Here is a 26,451-nt window from a genome sequence, read left to right on the forward strand (position 1 = left end):
TTTGTCAAAGCCGACTTCGCTCTCGCCGTCTCCTTCGCCTCGTCCCTTCGGAGGAGTGATTGGCAGGCATGCAGCCCAATGAGAGCAGGGATATTACAGCTGCGTACGTGCCCGCCCTTTAGCCAGGCCGCTGTGAGGTATGGAAGGGAGATGGGATGTAATTGGACTGACAGCATCAAGAGCCTATGAAGTGTGGGCCACCAACGTGCTGTGTGGGAGGAGGTTGGTGTTCGTGAAAGAGGCTGCGGCGGGAGGGGCGGTGGGTTTAACTGACAGCGACGCCCGTCAATCATGCCCAGGCTGCAGTGCCCGGGTAAAAAAGTGCGCAGAAGTAAGGAGGATGACAGGAGAGGCACTTGATTGACCGTAGCCGCGGCCAATAGCTTTCAGTACTAGGCTAGGGCACACGGCGATTGCCATCTGGGCGGGCGGAGAGAGGATGGGGCAACTGGTGAGTGGCAAAGGGGTTAACCAATGCCGCTTAGCATATGTGCAGCAGGCAGGCGTGTTGGCCAATGGGAGTCAGGAAGAGGTGGGATTAACTGAATGACAGACATGATAGCCAATAGAATTGGGCTGCCAAAGTTGGGTTCCGAGGCCGGCCTGTTGGGGGCGGATCATTTCACCCCCCACCCCGCCTTTTGCCTGCTGACGTGAGCGGCGGGAGGGGGAGGGCCCAGCATCGGGCGCTGGGAGAGGGGTTCCCAACATGTCGGTGCTGCTGGTTGCGTTCGGACTACGCGAGCGGGCGGCTGTTGCGGCGGGGGGAGGCCAACCCGGAGCGCCCGCAGCGTGAGACCCTGCCAGCCACACCCCACACCGGGCCAGGCCGGCCCTCGGACACCGGGGCACAAACGCTGCCCGCGGCCAGGTACAGGCCAGGGCCCGACTCGCCTCGGGGGCATTGCGAAGTGGGAGGCCTCTCCGCAGCGCCGGGAGCCCTCTGTCTGCGCGTACGGGGGGGCAGGCGGGGCCTCTGCGTGTGTAGGGGGGAAGGGGACCGGCAGGCGGGGCCTGTGCGTGTGGGGGACGGGCAGGTGGGGCTGTGCTCGTGTGTACAGGGGGTGAAAAGGGAAGGCGGGCCTGTGTGTGAAGGGGGGAGGCGGGGCCTGCGTGTGTATTGTGGGAGGGAACGAGGAAGGGGGCAGGAACGTGTGTCTGTGTTATAGGGGCCAGGCGAGGTCTGTGAGTGTGTATTGTGGGGGGAGTATGGGGAGCGGGCAGGCGGGGCCTGTGCACGCATGTACCGCAGGGGGTAGGGCAGAAGGCGGGGTGTGTGTTTTGTGGGAGGGATATGGGGAAGGGTGCAGGATGTGTGTGTTAGGGTCAGGCAGGGCCTGTGTCTGGGGGAGGCGGGGCCTGTACGCGCACGTGCGTGTACTGGGGAGATATGGGGGTGATAGGCAGGGCCTTGACCTGTGTGTGCTGGGACGGTGGGGGGCATGCGTGCAAGCCTGTATTGGACGGGAGTAGGGGGACAGGTGGGGCGTTTCTATATGCACACATGTATGTGTGGGATAGGGGATCTGTGTATATTGGGGGGTGGGTAGGGTGGCATGTGGGCCTGTGTTCCTATATTGGGGGTGCTGTGGTAAATGGATGGTCTGTGCGAGCATGTGTGTATGTGCAGTGGGTGGGTCGGGTAGCAGCTGGGGGGGCTTATGTGTCTGTATTGGCAGGTAGGGTGGCAACTTGGGGGGGGCCTGCCTGTACTAGGGGGGCAGGTAGGGTAGCTACTTGGGTGGGGCCCACCTGTACTGGGGGGAGGCCTTCCTTGTGCCTGTACTGAGTGGGGTAGGGTGGCAACTGGGGGGGCTTGCCTGCGCCTGTACTGGGGGGGGGAGGCTTGCCTGCGCCTGTACTGGGGGGGGGGGTAGGGCAGTAGGCGGGAGAACTTACGTGTGCCTGTACTGTGGGGTGCTGCCTGCGCCTGTATTCGGGAGGGAGGTGGGCAGGAGGACCACCTGTACTCAGGAGGAGGGCCTGCCTGTGCCTGCACTGGGGTGGGGTGGAAGGGCCTGCTTGTGTGTGTACTGGAGCGTGGGTCTGGTGGCAAGCGGGTGGGCCTGCGTGCGCTTATATTTGGGGGTGGGTAGGGTGGCAGGCAGAAGGGCCAGGGAGTAAACAGAGCTGTTTGTGCATGTGCTTAGAGGATAGGGGGGAAGTGGCCTGCATGTGCACTAGGGAGGTAGTAAGAAAGGTGGCAGGCAGGGCCTGTGGGTGTATTGCGGGGAAGGTGGGAGGGTCTGTGTGTTGGTATTTTGGGGTGGGGGAGGGAGCTGGGGCCTGTTCCTGTTTTTTTGAGGGGGTGATGGAATGGGTAGGCAGCGGGAGGGCCTGTGTGTGCCTCTACTGGGGGGCGGGCAGGGCGGCAGTTGGGAGGCCTAGTACAGGCAGGCGTGTGTATGTGCATTTGGGGACTGCAGGAGCAGGTGTTGCCTGTGCATGCGTGTGCGCATTGGAGGGGTGGGGGAAGTGTAGGCATGGTCAGTGCATGCCTGTACTTGTTTGGGGAGTCAGGGGGTGGGGGAGGAGGTGGAGCCTGTGGGGGGGTGTGCATGCGCACATTTGGGGAGGCTGTGATGGGGGGAATGTGGCACCTGTGTGTCAGTGTGCGTTTGGAGGGGGCAGTGAGAGATGGGGCCTGTGCACATGTGTCTGTGTTTCGGAGGAGGGGGTGCTGTGGTGGTGGGAGTCAGGGCCTGTGCATGTATTTTGGGTGTGGGACTGTGGTGAGAAGTGGAGCCTGCACATGTTTTGGTGGAACAGCAGTGGCTACAGGCAGGGTCTGTGTGTGTCCATGCATTTCAGGTGCTGCTGGTGGCTGGCAGCATCTGTGCATGTGTATACGTAGTGGGGGTCGTGGCGACCTGTGCATGTGCGTATTGGGGGGCGGTTAGGGCCTGTGTGTGTGGCGGTGGGGTAGCAGGCAGTCAGAGCCTGTGTGTATGTGTGGGAGGAAGAAGGGGCATTTGATAGTGAGGCTTGAATGTTTGTTGGGGGGGAGGTTGGCAGGTTAGGCCTGTAAGTGTACTGAGGTGTGGATTGGGGGAAAGTGGCACACCTGCCAGCCTGTGTTTTTACTAGGGGTGGGAGGGTAGGAGGAAGGGTCTGTGTATACTGGGGGTGAGAGTTTAGGAGGAAAATGGCAGGCTGGTTGGCTGGCCTGTGTGTGTATGGGTGGGGGTTAAGGGGAAGGCAGCAGGCAGGCATGTCTGTTTATAGGCAGGGAAAGTGACTGCCTGGTTGGTAGACAGGCTGACTTCTGATGTTTTGGAGGGTGGAGGAAAGTGGCTGGTGTGTAGGAATGCCTGTGAGTGTATGGGGGTGAGGTGGCAGGGAGGTTGGCAGGCATACCTGCAAGTGCATGATGGGGGAAGGGGGCTGGCAGACATTGGGAGAGAGGAGGAGTAAAGTGGCAGACAGGCACAATAAAAATCAAAGATTTTATTTAAATTGGATAATTTTTGTTTTTAATTTTATAATTTTTACTTTTAAAAAGCAAACCTTTTTTAAAATAAAATCTGAATTTAATACAAAATGGTAAGGCCTGAATTTTATAACCTGTTAAAACATTGAAATGAAATAAATATGCTGAATCTATGAGCTTCTATCAAAAACTTTGAGTTAAGAGGTTTTTTTTTCTGTATAAAGAAAGAATCGGGAAAACAATTTAACCTTTGAGGCCAAGTTTTATAAATATGGCACAATGGGTCATGTAGTGTATTAAGGGCTTGTTTTGTTTAGTAAGCATACATTTTATATCCTGTTTGGTATATTTAAATTCCAGTTACCATCCTAATGCAGCTTGCATGAGCAGACACTTAATTATATAGTAAATAAGCAGTATATCATTCACAGTTTTCTAGCATACTAAGTGTACAGTTAATAAGAATCTGAAAATATTACGCTATGTGATTGCTTAAATAAATGTATATAGCTACAGTGTACCCTCCTAGGTAGCAAAAAGAGTACCAAATCTAGTGTAAAGGCTCTGTTTAGTTGTAAATCAACATGTATTAGTGGTTATATCAACCAGTGAGAGTGCACCTTTCTTTAGAAAATTACTGAAGTATAAATGAAAAGACTGATTAAAATTTATTTAAATTTAGGGTTTCTACTTGGTGATTTACATAATTTAAGTCACCGACTTAAATCAATCCGCCCTACGGGCAGGCTTCTGTTGTATGAGGTGAGGGAAAGGAAAGTGGCAGGTAGGCTTGTGTGTGTATGCGGGTGGAAAGGTAGCAGGTAGGCCTTTGTGTGACTTGGGGTGTAGGAAGTGACAGGCCTCTGTAACTATTCCGTGGGAGGAAGAATTGTTGGGGGGGGTACTGATATGTAGGCAGGCCGGCCTGTTTCTATTCGGGGGGTGGTGAGTCAGGTCTGTGTATGTATTGGGGGGCCAGAGGCCATAGGAAGACAGGCAGGCATGTGTCTTTATTTCTGGGGTTAGATGGCTAGCTGACAGGAAAGCAAGGCAATCTTGTGTGGTTTTGGGTTTTTTTTCGGGAGGTGGTGGCAGTTAGGCAGGCAGGGTTTGTGTATGTTTTCTTTGGGGAGTGCATTGTGTATCGAGAGAGGAAAGGTGACAAGCAGGCAGGTCTGTTTGTGTATTGGGGTAGTAGACAGGTGATTTATGTATTGGGGGGCAGATGACCGCTGAGTATATTGGGGCAGAGGCAGAGATGATGACAAAGCAGGCCTGTGCATGTCTGGGTTGGAGTGGAGGTGGCAGAGAGGCAGACTTCTGCGTTTTTTCTGGGGCGATGTGGCTGGTAGATAGGCATGTCTGTGTATTGACAGTGGTAGGAAGTCATGCCTGTGTTTGTACTGAAAGTGATGGAGATGGTTGGTAGGCAGGCCGGTCTGTGTGTGGGTGGTGGGATGCCGTAGGAAGGCCTCTGTGTATTGATGAGGTGGCAGGCAGGCCTGTGTGTATTCTTGATTGGATGGGTGATGTGTCTTTTGGGTGGTGGGCTGGGCTGTGTGGTTATCAGGGGATGGTAGCCAGGCTTATTTTGGGGGATGGCAAGGAAGCAGCTGTGGGCTGTGCTGTGCACAAGCCTTGTGGGGGCAGGAGAGAGGAATTGGTGGGTGGACAGGGTTGTGCGGGCATTGATATAGGGGTAAGGTAGACAGGGCTGTGTGAGCATTTGGGGCTGGGTGGAGAGGGAGGACTAAATGTGCATTTAGGACTGATGGAGGGGATGTAGTGGATAGGTGGGCATTGTAGTTGGGGGAGAGGGGAGACAGAGGGTAGGCTGGGCTGTGTGTGGGCATTTGGGATAGGAGTGTGCTGTGTGTGGGCATTTGGTGCTGGGGGGAGGGGACAGGCATTTGGGGTGGGGAGGCAGGTGAGCCTGTGTGTATTTTGGGTGGAAATTGAAGACAGGTTGGTGTATTTTTTTTTTTTATTGGGCTGAGGACATCTGGCAGGCAGGTAGGGAAGCTTGTTTGTGTATTTGGGGAGGAGGCAGGCAGTCTGGTGGGGCCTGTGTGTGTATTGTGAGACGGGGTGGCAGCAGGGGAGTCGGAGGTGGGTCTGAGTATGCCAGAAAACATGCACAGGCCTGCCAGCCTCCCCCTCAATACAGTCTGTAGTGGGTGGGCAGTGAGACTGGCTGGGCCTGTGTAGGGGATATGTGTGGCTGGTGGACTTATGCATGTATTCTGTGGGGGGCAAGATGTGGTAGAGTGGGTCTGTGTGCGCGCTTTTTAGGGAGTAAGTTGGGAGGTGGTCAGATTGCAGCCAAGCAGGTGGGTCTACTTCTGGTGGATTGAGGTTTGTGGTTCTTTTTCATGCCTGATGCGCGTATGGCCAACCATCCTCCAAGGGAGCTGAATTCCATAGAATCTGGTTCATGGCCTGTACAGTAACCACTCTCACCAAGCTGTCTTTCCAAATCTTGTCCAATAATGCCAGCCTCTATATGAACACTTAAGTTTTTCTCATCTATCCAGAGAATTTGATTTATTTTTTACGTATCCAATGAAACAATAGTTCTTCTCTCATCTGCAGGACATTCGAGAGCACTAGGAACACTTGTTCCTCCACCAAATGGTATTATGCAAAGATTATATTTGCAGGCTAGTTCCACAATTTTAACTACGTCATCATGGCAACCTGGCCCATACAACTGTATCGGGAATTGGTTTAAACATTCCTTCGCTTAGCACAAATATCTCGTGTAGGCAGTGACATGAGCTCTGAACACCCTATGTTCTGCTTCCCATGAATATGAAATTTTAGTGGCTCTACGATTTTGAAGAAATTTTTCATTTAAAATAGATGGGGCAGGCAGGCTAGTCTGCCTGTGTACTGGGTGGTTAGAGGAGTTGGCTGGTAAGTGGGGCTGTGTGTCTTGGGGACAAGGAGAGGATCTGGGGGACATGAGTATTTTTCAGGGTGATACTAGGAGCTGGGAGGTCTGTATTGTCCTGGGGAGGGGAGAGAGGAGGCCTGTTCAAATACTGGGATAGAAGGGGCAGCTGGGATGCCTGTGTGGGGGAGAAGAATTGGGGGAAATGTCTATAGCATGGGAGTAAGAACAGGAGAAGCTGAAGGCTTATGCAGGTTGAGAAGAGGGAAGGAAGAATAGGAGAAGCTTTGCGGGAGCAGTGGCGGTTGTGAAGTGGGTGAGTTAGGAGAAGCTTGTGGGTGACTGGGGTATGTATCGGGGGAGGAGAAGTTGGGGGTGCATTATGTGTATATATTGGGAAAGCTGGGGGAGGGCTGTGTGTATTGTGTTACCTGCCTTGGCTCCATGCCGCTCCCGGAAGAAGCCAGCACCATCCCTGCAGCCCCTGGGGAGGGCGGAGGCGGGGGTCTCCGTGCGCTGCCCCCGTGCCAACTCTGTGAGCTGCAGGGGCAGTGCTTGCAGGAAGTGGTGCGTGGAGGCCTCCTGCTTAGGAGCCGCTGCCAGAGGTATGTGCTAGTCGCTTTTGGGAGCCACCCGAGGTATGTCCTGCCCCTCTCCTGCCCCAGCCCACACCCCCTCCCACACCCTGCATTCCCTCCCAGAGTCTGCAACCTGCATTCCCTCCTGCTCCAGCCGAGAGCCTGCACTCCTTCCCAGAGCCCGCACACCAATGCCATACCCCAGCCTGGTGAAAATGAGTGAGGGTGGGGGAGAGCGAGTGATGGGGGGTCAGGGCCTCAGAAGGGGCAGGACAGGGGCAGGGTAAGGGTCTTTGGGTTTGCGTGATTAGACAGTTGGCAACCCTGAGGCATGTATATTTGTATATGGGGGCTGAGGAGAGAGTTGGAAATCCTATGAGCGTGTTATGGGATTGGGTGTCGGATGGATGGCTTATGTGGCATGGTGGATTGATTTAAATCAAAGCAATTTTAAATCACTGTTTTCCATATTGTTTTTGCATTTTAACTTTTCCTAAAGAAAGATTGATTCTCATTGGTTGGAAACCATTAAGACATGTTGATTAGCAACTAAATATAGCCTTTTTGCTTAAATGTAGTAATTTTTTGGCTAATTAAGATAATATATCTATTTTAAGCAATTATATAGCTTATGTACATTTATTCAGATTCTTAATTGTGGTTTTTTAGTATGTTAGAAAATGGGTTCTGTTTGGATGGAGATTTGCATTTAAAAATTCACAAATAGCATTGAAAACTTTTTATTAAAGTATCTTAAATGTGCTGTTTACATAAGGAAAAAAATAGGTTTATCAAAATGTGTTTTGTGTTTAAAACAGTCTGCCTTATTAAACAAAAGAAGTATTATCTGTAGGTAGTGAGTTGAACTGATTGTTTCCAGTCACGATGTCCTTCAGAATTTTAGAGCTGATAGGTCTCATCCTGTCACACACTTAGGGTATGTCTACGCTACGAGATTAGGTCGATTTTATAGAAGTCAATTTTTAGAAATCAGTTTTATACAGTCGATTGCATATGTCCCCACTAAGCTGCCCATTGGAATTCTGGGTTAAGCTCCCAATGCCTCATGGAGCAAAAACATTGTCGCGGATGGTTTTGGGTACATGTCGTGAAAGCAACGCAGACAATCGTTTCATGCCTTTTTTCGTGGGTTACCCATGCAGACGCCATACCACAGCAAGCATGCAGCCCACTTAGCTCACCGTCACCACTGCTGTTAGCATTGTAAACACCTCGCACATTATCCTGAAGTATATGCAGAACCGGGCTAAGAGACGCCAGCACGAGGAGGATTTTGATGAGGACATGTACACAGACGTTCCTGAAAGCACAGGATGTGGCAATTGGGACATCATGGCGGCAGTGGGGCTGGTTGATACAGTGGAACGACAATTCTGGGCCAGGCAAACAAGCACAGACTGGTGGTACCGCATAGCGTTGCAGGTATGGGATGATTCACAGTGGCTGCAAAATTTTCGCATGCATGAGGCCACTTTCCTGGAACTCTGCTTTCCCCTGTCCTGAAGCACAGGAATATCAAGATGAGACCTGCCCTGATAGTTGAGAAGTGAGTGGCGATAGCCCTGTGGAAGCTTGCAACGCCTGACTGCTACTGGTCAGAAGGGAATCAATTTGGAGTGGGCAAGTCTACTGTGCGGGTTGCTATGATCCAAGTAGCCAGTGCAATCATTGACGTTCTGTTATCAAGGGTAGTGACTATGAGAAATGTGGAAGTCATACTGGATGGCTTTGCTGTAATGGGGTTCCCTAACTGTGGTAGGGCGATAGACGGAACTCATATTCCCATCTTGGCACTGGACCACCTTGCCAACCAGTACGTGAACCGCAAGGGGTACTTCTCAGTGGTGTTGCAAGCACTGGTGGATCTCAAGGAACGTTTCACTGACATCAGCGTGGAATGGCCGGGAAAGGTGCATGACGCTCACATACTTAGGAACTCCGGGCTGTTGGAGCAGCTGCAAGAAGGGACTTACTTCCCAGACCAGAAAATTACCACTGGGGATGTTGAAATGCCAATAGTTACCCTTGGGGACCCAGCCTACCCCTTGCTCCCATGTCTCATGAAGCCGTACACTGGCAGCCTGGACAGTAGTAAGGAGCAGTTCAACTACAGGCTGAGCAAGTGCAGAATGGTGGTAGAATGTGCCTTTGGACGTTTAAAAGCTTGCTGGCGCTGTTTGACTAGGTCAGACCTCAGCGCAACCAACATTCCCATTGTTATTGCTGCTTGCTGTGTGCTCCATAATATCTGTGAGAGTAAGGGGGAGATGTTTATGGCGGGGTGGGAGGTTGAAGTAAATCGCCTGGCATCTGATTTTGAGCAGCCAGACACCAGGGCGATTAGAAGAGCACAGCAAGACGCGCTGCGCTTCAGAGAGGCTTTGAAAACCAGTTTCGTGACTGACCAGGCTACAGTGTGACTGTGTGTTTCTCCTTGATGCAATGCAAACCCGCTCCCTTTGTTGATTTTAATTCCCTATAAGCCAACCACTCTCCCTTCTTCGAAATAAAGTAACTGTTGTTTTGAAACATGCATTCTTTCTTCATTAATTTTAAAAAAAAAAGATAACTGGCAAGGTAGCCCAAGTGGGTTGTGGGGAAGGACAAGGCCACGTTGTTTATTGTAGCCACACTAAAAATCAAACTGTTTGAATGACAGCCTTCCGTTGCTTGGGTCATCCTCTGGAGTGGAGTGGCTGGGTGCCTGGAGCCTTCGCGGCCCCCCCCCCCCCAACGTTCTTGGGCATCTGGGTGAGGCGGATATGGAACTTGGGGAGGAGGGCATGCGGTTATACAGTGGATACAGCGGGGGGGCTGTGCTCTTGTTGGCTTTCCTGCAGCTCCACAGACGCTTCATGATGTCCATTTGCTCCTCCGTTAGCCTCAGCATTGCATCCTGCCTCCACTCTTCGTGCTCAGTTAATTCTTTCCTGGCCTCCGCCACTGAATGCCTGCATGCATTAAGCTGTGCCCTATCAGTGCGGGAGGACTGCATGAGCTCGGAAAACATGTCATTACGAGTGCGTTTGTTTTTTTTTTTCTTTTCCCCCTTCTAATCTGCTATAACCTCTGGGACAGAGATGATAGGGGGAGCGTAGAAACATTTGCACCTGGGAGGAGATAAAAAGGGAGAGTAAAATTTAAGATGATACATTTCTGAGACCAAAAGGAAGACTCTTTCATAGTGAATCAAGCAATTCACAGCAGACAGCAGTCTCATTTTGCCTTTTATATTGAGCGCCTGCGGGTATGGTGACACCACACACGGATGGGCAACAGAATTCGGTTTCCAGGCAGCCGTGGTAAGCTTTTTGGTATGCGGGGTTGGCTTCTTACGCCTACATAACATGGGGGAATGTTTTGAAACTGAAGCGCCCTCCTTTCCCAGAGTAAGAAATAGGTTGGGTTTCGCATTTAAAAGGAGGGCCTGCGGTTTTCGGGTGGATGTGCAGCACACATGTACCCCCACCCCGCCGCGTGGCTATTTTCTGGGATGATCCCTTGTAGCCAAGTGCAAGCTGCCCAGCATGAACAGGATCCTTTTACTGTTCCCTTACAAAAATTCCCCTATTTCAACCAGGTGACCATGAATGATATCACTCTACTGAGGCTAACACAAAGATATAGACCGAATGTTACTTGAATGCAACCAAAACCCAGGACCATTCGCTGCCATGCTTTGTGCTGCAATGATTCCAGAATACTTGCTACTGGCTTGGCGTGGTAAAGTGTCCTACCGTGGAGGATGAAATAAGGCAGCCCTCTCCAGAAACCTTCTGCAAAGGTTTTTAGAGTACCTCCAGGATAGCTTCATGGAGATGTCTCTGGAGGATTCCCATTCCATCCACAGACACGTGAACAGACTTTTCCAGTAGCTGTACTGGCTGCGAATGCATCCCAATTCTTCAGGGCAAATCAAACATTAAACACTATTGCTCTTAAACCCTGTACTGTAGTTACAAATGTGCACTCACCAGAGGTGCCTTTTCTAGCTTCAGGGTCGGGGATTCCGCCTTGGGAGGGTATTGGCTCCAGGGTGATGAAAAGGTCCTGGCTGCCAGGGAGAACAGATTCACTGCTTGCCTGCTGCGCGTTCTCCTCCTCCTGCTCCTCATCCACAAAATCCTTCTCCCTGTTGTGTCAGACTCCCAGCTTGCAGGTGTCCATGGACAGTGATGGGATAATGGTAGGGTCCCCCGCTAAAATACCATGCAGCTGATCATAGAAGCGGCATGTATTGGACTCTAACGCATGAGATTTTGGCAAATTTTGCATTTCTTCTTTTAGATCAGAGTTCGGCCTACACAGATGCTTCTCCCCATACAGCAGTCCGATCCAGTGTCTCCTTTTCGGTCCCTGCTGGAGCTCGTTTGCGGTTCTGGGGGGACTGCATGGTCACCTGGGCTGCTGAGTTTGCCACACTGTCCAAACAGGAAATGAAATTCAAAAGTTCCCGGGGCTTTTCCTGTGTACCTGGCTAGTGCATCAGAGTTCAAGGTGCTGTCCAGACTGGTCACAATGGAGCACTCTGGAATAGCTCCCAGAGGACAATACCGTCTATTTGTGTCCGCACTACACCAAATTTGACCCAGCGCTACTCCCCTCATCGGGGAGAAGTACAGAAGTTGATTTTAAGAGCCCTTTAGGTCGACGGGATGGGGTTGGTTGTGTGGATGCAGTCATTTTTAAATCAACCTAACACGGCTAAATTCGACCTAACCCCGTAGTGTAAACCAGACCTTAGACTTGGTCTATCCTACAGAGTTAAGTCAACATAAGCCAGCTTATGTTGCCCTAACTATGTCAGTGTCTACACTACAGCCTTGCTCCTGCCAATGTAAATGCCATAGTACACCGACATCATAATTGCACCTCCATGAGAGGCATAGGGCTTTTGTTGGTGTAGTTAGGGCAATGCAGTATCTAGGCATCAGCTGTTGGCTGTCTTGTTGGACAGCTGGGAGCAGGGAGGCGAGAAGCCTGTGGGACAGCTAGGCTCCTGGTGGAGAGCTGCATGGTGGTGAGAGCCAGGGCTCTCACCACCCAACACTACCTCTCTTCAGTTGGTGGAAGCACTCTTGGTAAGGACACGCACCACTGACAGAAAGAGGGTAGTGTGGACATCAGCCACCGCAGTACTTAACTGCAGTGGCTTTAAGCTAACCTAACATAGGTTGACTTAATATTGTAGTATAGACAGGCTTTTAGTCATAGATAGGAGTAAAACAAGCTTTTTTGTTTTTCCAGTTAACAGTTGGTTTCTTAACTTTGAGTCACAAGTTGTTGAACTGAATTAGTTAAACTGAACTGAAAAAAAATTCCCTCTGCACCTGCAGAGGAGACTACTGCTGTCAAAAATTGGTTTAGCACTTTAGCAAACTCAAGTTCCAGGTGCTTAGCCAATTACTTCCACCAGGTCAGTGATTTGATTCTCTTTAAAACATTGATAGCAAACATGCTGCTCAATATTTGAAATTTGAATGATTTTAATAGATTATAGGTTTCAGAGTAACAGCCGTGTTAGTCTGTATTTGCAAAAAGAAAAGGAGTACTTGTGGCACCTTAGAGACTAACCAATTTATTTGAGCATAAGCTTTCATGAGCTGTAGCTTATGCTCAGATAAATTGGTTAGTCTCTAAGGTGCCACAAGTACTCCTTTTCTTTTAATAGATTATGAGTTTAGGCCTACAACATAGGTTGTCATACTTTGAAAATAAAGTTTAAATTAATTTGTTTTAACTTTATTTAAAATAGATTTTTAAATTTAAAAAAAAGCCTTTACATTTTTTTGGGGGAAAATCATTCATTTTTATCCATCCTATGCATGTGTGTATTGAAATGATGGGGCTGGGAGGCCTTAGTAGTTTTGTCTTCACCAGGCAAAAGGTGCATGCTTAACTGGTGTTAACTAACAAGGTAGAAAATTAGCAGAGATATGGCAGTTTGTATCCTTCACAATGTAGAAGGTTGGGGTAAATCTTATGCTCTCCCATAGTCCTGACCTCAACCTGTTAACACATGTGAAGGCTACAAACTGTCATGTCTTCACTAAGAGTTGTACTCCTGGGGGAATTCTGCACCAAAAAATTAAAAATAAATTATGCACACAATAATATTTTAAAATTTTGCAAAATTCTGTGAATTTTATCTGTCAATAAATAAATGTCGCTCCAGCATGGCAGTGTGGAGCACAGGTCACTGGCTGCACTGAGGTGGGAGATAACTCTGAAGCCCTCACTTCCCCTTGTACAGGGACTCAGTGAGGCTGCACCCAATCCTGACACAGTGCAAGGGCCGGACCTGGTCCAGAAACACCCTGGGGTCCTGCCCCTCTCCACCCGGTGTGGGTGGGCATGCTCATCCCAGCAGGATCCAAGTGTGGAGGGGCTTAGTGTGGGGGAATCTCGGTGTGGTGTGAGGCAATCTGGATGTAAGTGGCTCAGTGGGAGATCTGGATGCACGGGGGCTCATTGGGGGTTCTGGGTGCGGGGCCAATGGGACTCTGCAGGGGATCCAGGGGAAGGCGGTTGGGGCTCAGAAGGGAGGTCTGGGTGTGGGGAGATGGGGCAGAGGGTTGGGATGGGGGGGTGGGCGAGGGCTCTGTCTGGGAGGATGGGCTGGCTAAGGGGTTTGGGGTGCAGGCTGCCCCAGGGCTGGGGGCAGAGGGTTGGGATGGGGGGGTGGGCGAGGGCTCTGTCTGGGAGGATGGGCTGGCTAAGGGGTTTGGGGTGCAGGCTGCCCCAGGGCTGGGGCCAGAGGACCCCCCCACCCATCCCATCCCTCTCCCCGTCGGCAGACGCTTCAGGGGAGAGGCACTTATCTTCTGCTGGCAGCAGCCCTGCACGTCCCAACTTGCACCTCTCCCCAGTCCCCATGCACTCCCTACCTCTCTCCTCTCCAGGCCACTGTAGCTGCGCACCTACATGGCCCCTTTATAGCCTGCTGCGCATCTTAGAGTGAACTTAGGTGACATCATTTTGATAGCCATATGTTTCACCAACAAGGCTGGAGCATTTACAGTTACCACACAGACCTTTGCCGCTTGAGCTAATGGAATAACTGATAGGAATAGTAGGTTGTCCTCTTATGTGGACCAGCAGTAGAGGGGCATGGGACACTTTGCCCCAGTGGGTTTCACAGATATTTGCTGAAAGATGAAGAGATTCAGGAATCTTAGGTTATTCAAGGAAGTGTACTCTAGTGGCCACAGATCTTTCTACCTATTCCCCTCAAGCTTGATCCCTCCTGGTTCAATCCTTGCAACCTATCCCAGTCTCATCTCTGTCCTGGTTGCATTCTCATTGCCTAATCAGTCAGTCTCTGATCCTCAGACTTCTCAGCCCAGTCTCCCATACAAGTTCTAATCGTATACATTCAGATTTCCCATCCAGTTTCTCCCTACTGTGCTCCCAGTTTCAGTATCCTTGCTTAGCCAGTCCTTGTTCCCCACACTCCTTCCAGGGTCTTCATCCAGTCTTTCCCCCACCCTGACCTCTAGTTGCCTCTTCCTCCACTTAACTTGTATGTCCCCATTGGTTCCCAGTTGCTTCCTCCTTGCTCCAGTAGTTCCAGTCTTACCTTTGGTTCCTCATCTGATCTCAGCCCCTCCCCCCACTCTCCTCTCCTTGTCCAGCTAGTCTCGCTTTTATCCCTTCTGCAGTTGTCAGGCAGCTTGTGTTAGCACAGGGGAGAGATGCTTCCTGCTCTCATAGCACAGGGGAGAGATGCTTCCTGCTCTCATTTCTGGTGTCTGGCCCAATCTGCAGAAGCCCAGAGCTGTAATTGCAGGGAAATTGCTGTTGAGTTCTGGGCTGGAGTAGGCCCATTGTGGACAGAATCTTGAGGAAATTTAACTGTGAAGCTCTAGCAAATTGCCACTGAACAAAAGGCAACTGCAACTCATTTAGAGCTTATTACTGTGCCAAATGTGGGTGAAGTTTTATGGGGCAATAAAATACACATCCCTGACACAAAGCATGGATGTGGTAGAGCTTCTCAAAGAGAGTCATCAGAATTTAACATGGGCAAAACAATGTGTTTTTTCTGAATCCTATTCTCAAATGGCTTAATTGTTTTGGTTGAAGTTTTGAATTCTAACCAAGGCAGACACCTGACATGGAAAACTTCTCTCCAAATGGTTAGTGTTTGGCAAAATTATAAGCAATTGAAAGCAGGATTTTTTTAATGGGAAGTGTGGGGCAGTCTTAAGTCAGTGCTACCAGTCCTGCTTTAATATGATTATTGGTGAAGCTGTGTGGCCATGTGTGGTGGAGATGGGAAGTATGTGGGGGAATTTGTGGGCTCTGAATGGGAATCCAAGAGGGTGAGTTGAGAGACCACACTCCATACTCCAGGAAGAATACAAATTTATGAAGTGCTGCCAAGTGTGATTGCACAAGAAATGAAGAAAACTGAAAAACTTTGTGCAGGGAGGCAGAAAGGTAGAGTTGGGGACTAGATGTTGCAATTCAGGTCAATTTCAGTTCAAATTTCTTTATTGGCATGATAGGATATACAAGCACTGTCAAAGTATTGCTGCTTTAAATTCCACAAAATCCTTTTTTTGTCAGAACCTTGCTGAGCCTCTGTAGACCATTAGCAATGCTATATGCATTTTTGTCAAAGATTTTTGAACTAGATACTACATTAAGATCCTGCTGGTGTAAAGATTTAGTCATTACTAAATATGGAGAAACAGTTTTCTGTTAAACTAATTGGAGGCATTAAGTCAAGAGAAGTATATCTTAAATTGGATAGTACTATCTGGAACATATATTAGATGCAATATAAATTATTTAAATCAGGAACTGTTAGATTGATAAATGCTGGCATTGTCAGGAAATGGGGTAGCAGTTTGATTCATGTGATGTGGAGTTGCCCCAATATTATTCGATTCTGGAAGGTCAGAAGTAATAACTTTTATATGTCATCTGACATTGTGCTTAAAGGAGAACATGCTATTTTCTGGTTAGTAGAGAACACTTGGCATCTTTATTTTTCCAAGAAACTGTAGCTGTACAGAGCTTAGAGACTTACACTTCAGTATTAGAAATCAAAATCCAGGTAAGTGATTGAAGAATGGTATACAGATATGTCTGCACTGTCTGAGATGGAGAGGATGTCCTTCTGTAATAAAAATGATACAGATCAGTTCACTGACATATAGACAGCCTTTACAGAAATGGTGAAATAAGTTAGTGTGTGACTTTGTTTGTTTGAGCGCTGATCCCTATGTGTATTCCACAGTGTGTAAATATGTGCTCAATGGGCCTGACAAGATTTTTCTAACAAGTAGCGTCAGTTGGTCCACGCTTGTGCAGTTGCTTCCCTGATGCTTCATACCCCAGGTATAAGGAGTGGTGCAGACCAGCACCTTTCCAGTTCCTCCTTACTACCTCATGACGTAGGTTGGAATCCTCCAGTGTCCAGAGCTGATCCTCTTCAGTGTTTTTCTTGTAAATGTTTAAAAGTTTTATGTTTTTAGTTTAGGCTATGTGTACATTTAAACCGTTACAGTTGCACTGCTGTAGCACTTCAACGTAGACACTACAGCATTGGAAGGCTTCTCTAGTCACTGTAGGCAAATCACCTCCCTGAGAGGTGGTAGCTAGGGTGTTGGTGCTGTCTACAGTTAACTATCTCTCTCGGGGTGTGGGTGGTTCAGACCTCTTAAAGATGTAGCTATACCAATGTAACTTTTCAGTGTAGACCAGTGCTTAGTTTAAATCCTCACCCTAGGAAATCTTCTGATTCCTTGGGGCAGGATATAGATTGTCCTCTGCCTTCCAGGGTTTAAGAGTTGCATCTCCTGCTCCTTTTTGGTCAGTGACAACCACCACTGCTGCCTCTACTGTCTTTCAGAAACTCATATCTCCACTAAGGCTATGTCTACAGTAGCACTTTTGTCGTTAAAACTTAAGTTGCTCAGGGGGTATGAAACAGCCCCCCGACCGACATAAGCTATATCAACAGAAGTGCTGGGATAGACAGCACTATGTCAGCGGGAAAAGCGCTACTGCCACTAGTTGGGGGTGGTTTAATTATGCCAACAGGAGAGCTCTCTCCCATCAGCAGAGAGCTGCTACACTGGAGACCTTACAGAAGCACAGCTGCAGAGGTACGGCTGTGCCCCTGTAAGGTCTCTAGCATAGACATAGCCTAAGTGCAGTATCTGCAGCTCCCTTCCCAGCTGAATCTGGCAGGTGTGAGAATTCAGACTTTAGAAGCAAGCACTTCATGAGGCCTCAGTCAGATAGTTGGTGAGATGCCTCATACTTGAGCCTGAGACATCGAGGAGTGCACCTCATAGTCTGATGTCTGACTCAAGAATGGGTATGGTTAGAGCGAAGGACCCTTCATTTCTGCATTCTCATGAAAGTAAGAGGCACTTTTATAAACATAAGAGTTGATTCCCCTCCTAGATCTTCTAAGAGACGGTCTCTCCCCGTGTCCAAGTCAAGTGAGTTTTCTCACCCAGGATTCAAGGACTTAGATCCTCCTAAGCTTTGTGACTGTGATCAAAAGGTGCATAAGAGCAAGGCTCTTTCAGCCATTCTTTGCATAAGTAGCACCAACCTCAGTACTAAATAAAACCAAGCACCAAAGAGCCAAAGGACTGCCAATCTTTGGTGCCAACAATAGCCATGTGGATGGAGGCTCCATCACTGGCGATGCTGCCACAACTCTGGAAGGAATCACTGACTACCAAGAGTTTCTTTACATTGACTCCAGTGGCATGGGGCAACGAGATTCAGCATTTAAGGCTCAAACATTCAACACCACTTCAGAGGATATCTTCATTCTCCCAGACTCTCATTCCCTCTTGTTGTCTGCACCGACCCTCACCAGTGAGATTCTAATCCCAGGGAGAAGCTCATCTCCCATTCCATTCACTGGCAGCAGCTTCCCAGTACCAGTACTGATGGCAATGCCAATGGAACTGGACCCAACCTTTTCATCTTCTGGAGAGTCTGATGTTCCAGTGGAACCATCTTCCCCTTCGCCAAGAGAGTTCAGTCTGGACAGAGGTTCAAGAGCCTCCTGCTTCCAGCCTTGTCCCTCCAAGTGGGACCCCCCTTTCAGGACCAGTGGCACCTGTGACACTTTATGTTGGGCTCACTGGGGGCCACGTGACTTGTATGCACGAAAGCATGAGTCCATGTAATCCCAAAGGGAATCATATCACTCTCCCCTAAGTGATCAACCAGGGAGCCTTCTGAACCTATGGAGGAAGTCAAATTTGATCCACTTGTACCTCCAGTACTGACATGTCATCTTCCTTGCCCAATGAGGTGATTGTTCCAGTCTGGCTTTCTGCTTCAGATTACCATAAACAGTTACAATAACTAATATGGAGTATAGCAGAAGAGCTCTAAATCCTTTAGAGTAGACCCGGGACTTGCAACACAGGCTCTTGGACATACTACAGCCTATACGGATCTAGCCAAATAGTACTCCCAGTTAGAGGCCATATTGGAACTGGCAAGAACTGTATGGTGTGTATATATAGCCACTTCTGTCCCTATCCTTTAGAGGATGGAGAAGTGGTGTTTGTTCTTGGCTAAGGGAGCAGACATCTTGTTCTCTCACCATGCCCCAAGCTCCCTATTCATCCAGGCAGCCATAGAAACATCCAGACAGTAACACCCAGGGGCCACCCTGGCTGACAAGGAGGCCAGAATTTTATACCTCTTGGTGAGAAAGGTATTTACAACTCCTGGGGGAATTCTGCACCAAAAATTAAAAATTCTGTGCGCAATATTTTGAAATTCTGCATATTTTATTTGTCAAAATAACACAATATAATCATGCCAATTTCAATTATTTTGGTAATTTATTTCAAAATACTTGTCATCAAGTATGTCTGTAACAATACAGACAAAAAAAAAAGAAAGAGAGGTTATGTATTTTTAACAAATAGATTCCTTACGAGGCATATTAATACATAACTTGGAGTAATTCATTTATATTAAATACAAAAACATTTTTTCCTTCACCCTTCAGAAGCAGTGCAAAGGCTTGGGGGAGTCATGGGTAATGAAGGAGCTGAGGGAGAGGAAAGGAGCTTGAGCGTGAACCTGGAAGGTTATTGGGTGTGGGTGGGAGAAATATGGAACTGGTGACTTTTTGTTTTGTTTTGTTTTGTTTGGTGGGGGGAGGGATTGCTAGGGAGTTGGGGAGCCTCCCCCATGCAGACCCTTGCTGACCGCAGACCTCTCCCATTCAGTCAGGCACATTTGCCCTGATCCCCGTGTGTCCCTGCAACCCCCATCCCCAGGTGGCCTCATTCAGCCCCTGGCTCAGTGCTGTCACCCAAATAGCTCCAAATAGCTCCTGAGCCCATGCCCCAGCCCCTTAGTATGTGATTCTCCAGCAGCCCTGGGTGCTGTCTGTCCTCATCTGGTTCCATGGCTGGGTGCTGTGATGTCATCCAACTGGGTTCTGGCAGCTGGGTGTTCTGGTGCCACAGTGACTTCTGATGGGTGAAAGACAGAACTGCAGCACTTCTGACAGAATGTATTTTCTTTGTGTGTGTGTGTGTGTGGTGGGTGGGAATTCTACACCAGATTAGAATTCTGCGCAGTGGTGCATAATTCCCCCGGGAGTAATTTGGTTCCACCAGCCTTCAATTTAGAATCTCCCACTATGAGGCTCTCCTGCCAACATGATTTTTTTAAAAACTACTCCAAGTTCATGGACTCTAAAGAGAAGTTGTCCAAGGAAGATAGGGCCTGATTTCAAGCCCTTATCAGTGAAGTAAGATTGGTGGCAAGAACCTTGCTACAAGCTGCTGTTGACTCTGATGCTTTAGAGTCCATGGCGAGAGCTATAGTGATGTTCCAGGAATCTTGGCTACTCTTTTCAGGGCTTCCCAGGGAGATATAGGATACACCGCAGGACTTGCCCTTTGATGAAATCTGCCTTTTCACCAGAAGACAAACTAGCCTTTGCATTTGCTAATGGACTCCAGGGAAATTGTCCGCTCACTGGCCATATATACACATCAGCCCCGAAGAGGAATTACTATAAACCTTACAAGCTGAAGTTCTTACAGCAGTAGTACTACCAATGTTCTTACGAGCCACATCACAAAAGGCAGAGGGTGCAAAAATTCAGATATGCTTCCCCGTCTGCCTCTGCTGCAACTACCCAACCTCACCCTCCAACCAAAAGATGCTTTAGATTGGATGCTTGAGAGGTGCAAGCCAGTTTTGATGCCATCTCCGCCTGACTCCCAGATCCACTTTGGTGAACGCTTGACACAATTTCCCCACTATTGGAGGGCAGTAAAGTTGGATGTTATCCACTCTGGATACACCATTGAGTTTCTCTCCCCTTCCCTGTTCAGGGTCCTCTCTTGTGAGGAGATCCTCCTGCAGGAGGTAGAATCTTTCCTACACTGGGAAGCAATAGAGCGAGTACCCTTTCAGCATAAAAGAAATGTGTTTTGCTCCAAATATTTTCTAGTCCCCAAAAAGACAGGAGGGTTCAGACCAGTCCTCCTCCTGCAACAACTCAGTGTCCTTATTCGCAAGATAAAGTGCTGCATGGTTTTATTGGCATTGATTATACCATACTTAGAAAGACACGTGGTTCACAGCTTTCAATATGAAAGATGCCTGCTTTCACATAGATATTCATCTTTTCACCAGAAAATCACTATCAATGCAAGGTACTCCCATTCTACCTCGCCGCTTCACCCAGAATCTTTACTAATATGTTTTCTGAAGTAGCTCCACATTTCAGATGGGACAGTTCCACCATCTTCCTGTATCTAGATGACTGGCTTCCTACAGGGACATGTGCAAAAGTCCATAGCATTTACCTCATTGCTGCTCCTTCTCCTAGCATTTTTGCGTGTCTCCGTGAACATAGAGAAGTCTACTCTGAGGCCCAGATTATAGATTTAACAGGGCTAAGGTTTATCTCCCTATGGACTGATTCCAAGCTACTGACAGACAGAGCAATTTATACATAACCCTTGGACATCAATCTGGGTATGCCTTTCCCTCTTGGGTCACATAATCTCATGTATAGAATGATGATATTTGCTAGATTCCACCTCTGCTGCCTGCAGGCTTAGCTTTGAACAGTATATATCTGTGGTCTCCAACCTCTTTATGCACAAGATCACTTTTTGAATTTAAGTTCAACCCAGGATCTACCCCGCCCTTTCCTTTAGGTCCTGCCCTGTTCACTCCATTCCCCCCCTCCCTCTGTCACTCGCTCTTCCCTATCCCTCAGGGGGTTGGGGTGCAGGAGGGGGTACAGGCTCTGGGCTGGGGCCAAGGGGTTTGGAGTGTGGGAGGGGGCTCTGGGCTGAGCCTGGGGCAGGGGTTTGGAGTGCAGGAGTGAGGGTGCAAGCTCTGGGAGGGAGTTTGGGTGCAGAGGTCATATGGTCACACTGCACCTAATCTCAGAATCCACTGGACATTTAATAAGTTTTACTTTTTATTAGTGTCACTTGTTTATAGATCCAAAATCCTTCAGGGATTGTCACAAATCAGTGTAACATTCTCATCTGTGGGGTGTGCATTGGTTGAGCCTGGGGCAAGGGGTTGGGGTGCAGGAATGAGGGGTGCAAGCTCTGGGAGGGAATTTGGGTGCAGGAGGGGGTTCTGGGCTGGTGCAGGGGATTGGGGTGCAGGTGGGGTTGAGGGGTGCAGGCTCTGGGAGGGAGTTTGGTACAGGAGGGGGCTCCGGACAGGGTGTTGGGGTGCGGGAAGGAGTGTGAGGTGCAGGCTCCAGCCGGGAATTGCTTATCACAGGCAGCTCCCAGTCAGCAGTGCAGCGGGTTTAGGCAGGCTGCTTCCCTGGAAGCAGCTGGCTGCTGGCACGTCTCTGCGGTCCCTACGGTGGGAAGCCGCTCTGCGCGTTGCCCCCAGCACCATCCCCGCAGCTCCCATTGAGCCCCACTGCACCAGATTGAGCTTGGCTCCTCAACTGATTCACCTGGAGTGGCACTCAGGCGAGCTCGGAGGGACTTGGGGCCGTTTGGTCAGGATCGGAGGTGACTTTTAGCAGCCCGGAGATCGCGATCGACTGGCAGAGGCTTCAGGATCGACCAGTTGATCGCGATTGATGGGTTGGTGACCACTGGTATATATGCTGAGTAAACCTAGCATAAACTCTGGAGTGACAATCCCCATCAGATAAGGATCTTCTGACCTACTGGAAGGATCTGGCACAAGTGTGAGTGGGCATTCCTTTCTTATCAGCTGTATCTGACAGAAGGATAATCAGAGATGCCTCTTTGTTAGGGTGGGTGGCTCACATGGATGATGGTATGGCAGAGGGCACTTGGATGCCCTGGGAAACAGGTGTTCACGTAAACCTCCTGGAACTTGGAGCTGTCGAAGAAGCATGAAGGGCATTCTTATAATTAATCCAGTGTCACCACATTCTCATAATGTCAGACGATATTACCACAGTATTGTACGTAAACAGGGAGGAGTTGCAATCCATTCACTTCTCTGTAGAAGTGATCAATTTATGGAACTGGTGTATCAAGAATCACATCACACTGTCAGCAGCATACCTCCTAGCAACCCAGAATTCACTGGCAGACCGCTTCAGCAGGCATTTTGTCATGGACCACAGGTGGTAATTGTACATTTCAGTGTTGAACAGCATCTTTTCTCAGTTGGGATTCCCTATCTGAGACCTGTGTGCCTGTCAGAAAAATAGGAAGCGCATCATATGCTGTTCCAGGGGAGCTCAGGGCCAGTTCTCTAGCAGTGATGCTCACCTACTTCCTTGGGCAGACTGCCTAACTGTGTCTTTCCTCCTTAATTTACTGTTTCGAGTATTATGGAACATTCAAAATGACAGCACACAAGTCATTTTCATCATGCCCACATGGCCCAGGCAGTTCTGGTTTCCAGTTCTCCTGCATGTCAGCCCGACTGCCCATCAGCATTCCTTCCTGCACAGACCTCTTGACTCAAGAGACTGGCAAGATCAGAAATCCCCAACTCAGAAGCTCTTCACCTCATGGCTTGGTATTTGGATGGGCATCTGATCTAGAATGTTCCTGTTCCCAGGACACGTAAACTGTCCTTACTAGTAATAGAGAAGGGCTTCCATATTTCAAGATTAAAAAAAAAAAAGTTGAGTCCTTCCTATCTGGGCCCAGCACTTCCACCTCTCCTGAGTAATCTCTGGCTGTGTCCTCCTTTATGAACTGGCACATCTTCCTCCCCCACATGGGGTATGGGCTCGCTTTATGAGATCACAGGCAGCCTCAGCAAAATCACTCCGAAGAAGTACCTCTGTTTGACGTTTGCAATCAGCAGTGTGGAGTTCCGTCCCCATATTCACAAAACACTATGCCGTGGTCCAAGCCTCCTTGACCTTTTGCATCCTTTTGAGACAACAGTTTTGCAAGCTGCTGTACCACCTGCGTCTTTGCACTCTCCTTCTCTCTCAGTATTTCTAGTGAAACATACATAGGCACCAGCCCTCAAAGAAGGAAAGGGCAGTTACTTATCCATTGTAACTGGAGTTCATCAAGATTTGTGGTCGCTATCTATTCCACTATTCATCCTCTTTCCCCTTTGCTTCAAATTCTCTGTGAGTCACCATAAGAGGAGAAGATGGAGACTTATGAGTCTGCGCCACTCCTTTTATTTTTGATATGGACTATGGCGGGAACAACTACACAGGTATGGACCAGTGCACACTACTTAGGCATGTGGAGTGCATGCTTACCTGCAGTGGAATACAGATAGGGATCACACATCTCCAAGAAATCTAGTTACAAAGGGTAAGTAACTTCCCTTTCTGATGCCCTCTCCCATCTCTTTCTTTTCTGTTTTTCCCTTTTTGTTTCCTCTCTTTTTATTGCCTTTTATATCACTTGTATTTCATTTTGTGAATAGAAGTTAATATGAATGATAGTTTTATCATCTGTTTGGTAACTTCCACTGTAATGTTTGTTTCATTGAATTTTTAACATAAAAGATGTAAAAAGACGCTCGAATACATCTGACAAGATATGTACAGTTCACCCAGGAAGGGGCAACATACTGTTCGGAGTCTGATTCCCCCTTTGTCAGTTTGTCAGCAGTGTCTGTTGCTGGCTGGCAACAAGATTGCTACATACTGTATTGTGATGCCATCCACTATTTCTGCATAAAAATAATTTCCATGATTATTCCTGGGGGAATACTGTGCCAAAAAATGAATAATTCTGTGCTCAAGAATTTAAAATTCTACATATTTTACTTGTCAGTTACACAATATAATCATGCCAGTTTCAATTACTTTGATAATTTATTTCAAAATTTCTGTCAAATATGTCTAACAATATAGACAACAACAAAAAATCAGGAAATGTTTTTTGCAAATAGATTCCTTACTAGGCATATTAATACATAACTTTGAGTAACTTATTTAAACTACAATACAGAAACGTGTTTTTTTTTTTGTTTGCTGTTTTTTTGCACCCATCAGAAGCAGTGCAAAGTCTTGGGTGAGTCAGGGTAAGGGAGGAGTTGAGGGAGAAGGAAGTAATTGCTGAGAAAGAGACTGGGAATGAACCTGGAGGGTTGTTGCTTGTGGGTGGGAGAAATATGGAATAAGGAGTTTTGTTTTGTTTGATTTATTTATTTTGAGGGGGGATGGATTGTTCGGGAGTTGGGGAGCCACCCCATGTAGACCCTTGCTGACACCTAACTTCTCCCATTCAGTTAGATACATCTGTCCCTGCCCCCATGTGTCCCTCCACTCCCACCCACCATCCCCTGCCTCCACGCACCCCCCCTTCCATGTGTCCCTGCATCCCCACTCAGCCACCCCCCATCCGCATGTGGCTCTTCACCCCCTCTCGCATTCAGTCCCTGCCACAGTTTGTGTCCCCCCCCCACTAGCCCTTTTGAACCCCAGTGTGTGACACCTCACTCTCTCCCCCCCCTCCCCCAGTAATCCTGTGTGCTGTGATCTGTCTGTCCCCCCTCCTTGCTTGGCCCTGCCAGCAGGGCGCTGTGAGGAATGCATTCTCTCCTCCCTGTGTACTACAGACTGCTACTGCTGGTGAGCCAGCTGTCTCTGATCTGGTGCAACAGCAGTCCCTGGTGAGCGAAAGGGGTAACTGCAGCGCCTCTCCAGCAGAATGTATTTTCTGCAGACATTTTTTTGTGGGGACATGAATTCTGGGCATATGCAGTGGTGCAGAATTCCCCAGGAGTACATGATAGTTTGGAGATAATTGCATCAGTAAAGGTTAGGGTTGTGCCCTGTTCTGTTCGAGTCCCTTGTTGATAAAGCAAATTTAGTATAGACTACTTAAAAGAATGGATTAATTTTCTATCCTAGTTCTAGTTTTATTAGATTTTAAGACTTGCTTTATATATTTGAAGACAAGAACCAAGATGTTTTTTCATGTGATTATTCTTCCTTCTGTTACCTATTTAACACTCTTCTCCCACACTAACTTAAGGTGCTTGATGGAATTATTTTAAGTCTTTTTTTGTTGTATCCTTCTTTCTCTTTTCCTTCTCTGTACGTTGGCCAAACATTTCACTCAGCTTCCATTTTATAGCTTGTCCTCCCCAGTGTTGGTTCCTCCTTTGTTTTTTCTGATATTTCTTGAAAGAAAATTTCTTCCAGTTTCTATGAAAATCAAATAAAGCCAACGTTTTCTTAGAGGTGCCAGTGTTTGAATGCAATATCTTTTACATGTTTAATATGAGGTTGGTAAGCAATCTTGTAGTAAGGGAATATTGAGGAAAGAGTCTTAAGTTTATGGAGCTATTTTGCAATATTTTTTTTGAACTGGTGTTTTTCTTCTAATTAAATCAGGGGAGGAACTACTGAGAATTTAGTTACCCAGTATGCTGACCTGACCTAATATGCAAATCTATTTCATTCTGGGCCCTATAGAAACTCTAAAATATTAGACTTCTCCTGGGACAATTTATCATACCAGTATTACAAAATGTCCTTAATTGAGAAGGCGGGAAGTCTTCCATTCTAACACTCGTGAACGTTACTGTAACTGTTTCTATTTCAAAGTTTCTATTGCAAACTCACTTTTTAATGCAGCATTCCCAAGTAAAAATCAGTTATTAATTATAGTTTTAAAATGGTTTTCTAATATGTTAGTGCATTACTTTAAGAACAGTTACAATTCTGTACAACTTTCTGAAAACACTAATGTAGTAGTGAAAGTGTTTAATGGGATAGAATTTTTTTGGATGTATTTTGAAGATTTTGCGATGAATTCTTTTGTATGCTTGGTAGTAATAAAATTCCACATCCTCCTTATCCCACATTCTTGATTTCCAATTAGAGGGCATTCATTCTCTACTGTGGACTTCTCTTGGTGCTCTCCCACCCTACTAGCAAAAGATTTCTGTGCCTCATGTAGCTATCCTTTGGTTAATTCTTATTTTTTGTTACAGCACAACTTCTATAGCTGTCACTTATGTAAGTGCATTTCCAGCATGGATTGACATTTCCACAGCCTCATGGGGTTTTCTGCAATGTCGAGAGGAATTAATATTTCCTAAATTTCCTGAGCACTTAG

At 47.9% G+C, this 26,451-nt stretch overlaps 1 protein-coding gene across 3 annotated transcripts in view; it reads left to right on the forward strand.

Moving 5' to 3' along the window:
* Positions 1–656: 656 nt before the first annotated feature.
* PPM1B (protein phosphatase, Mg2+/Mn2+ dependent 1B) overlaps positions 657–26,451 on the forward strand; it is a 96,040-nt gene continuing 70,245 nt past the window's right edge. For all 3 annotated transcript variants that reach the window (XM_077813855.1, XM_077813852.1, XM_077813854.1), the window contains exon 1: positions 657–871. The gene's annotated coding sequence lies outside the window, so the exon portion shown is untranslated. The remainder of the gene's footprint in view (positions 872–26,451) is intronic.

Source organism: Eretmochelys imbricata, chromosome 3 (genome assembly GCF_965152235.1).
Source record: "Eretmochelys imbricata isolate rEreImb1 chromosome 3, rEreImb1.hap1, whole genome shotgun sequence".
Classification (NCBI taxonomy): Eukaryota; Metazoa; Chordata; order Testudines; family Cheloniidae; genus Eretmochelys; species Eretmochelys imbricata.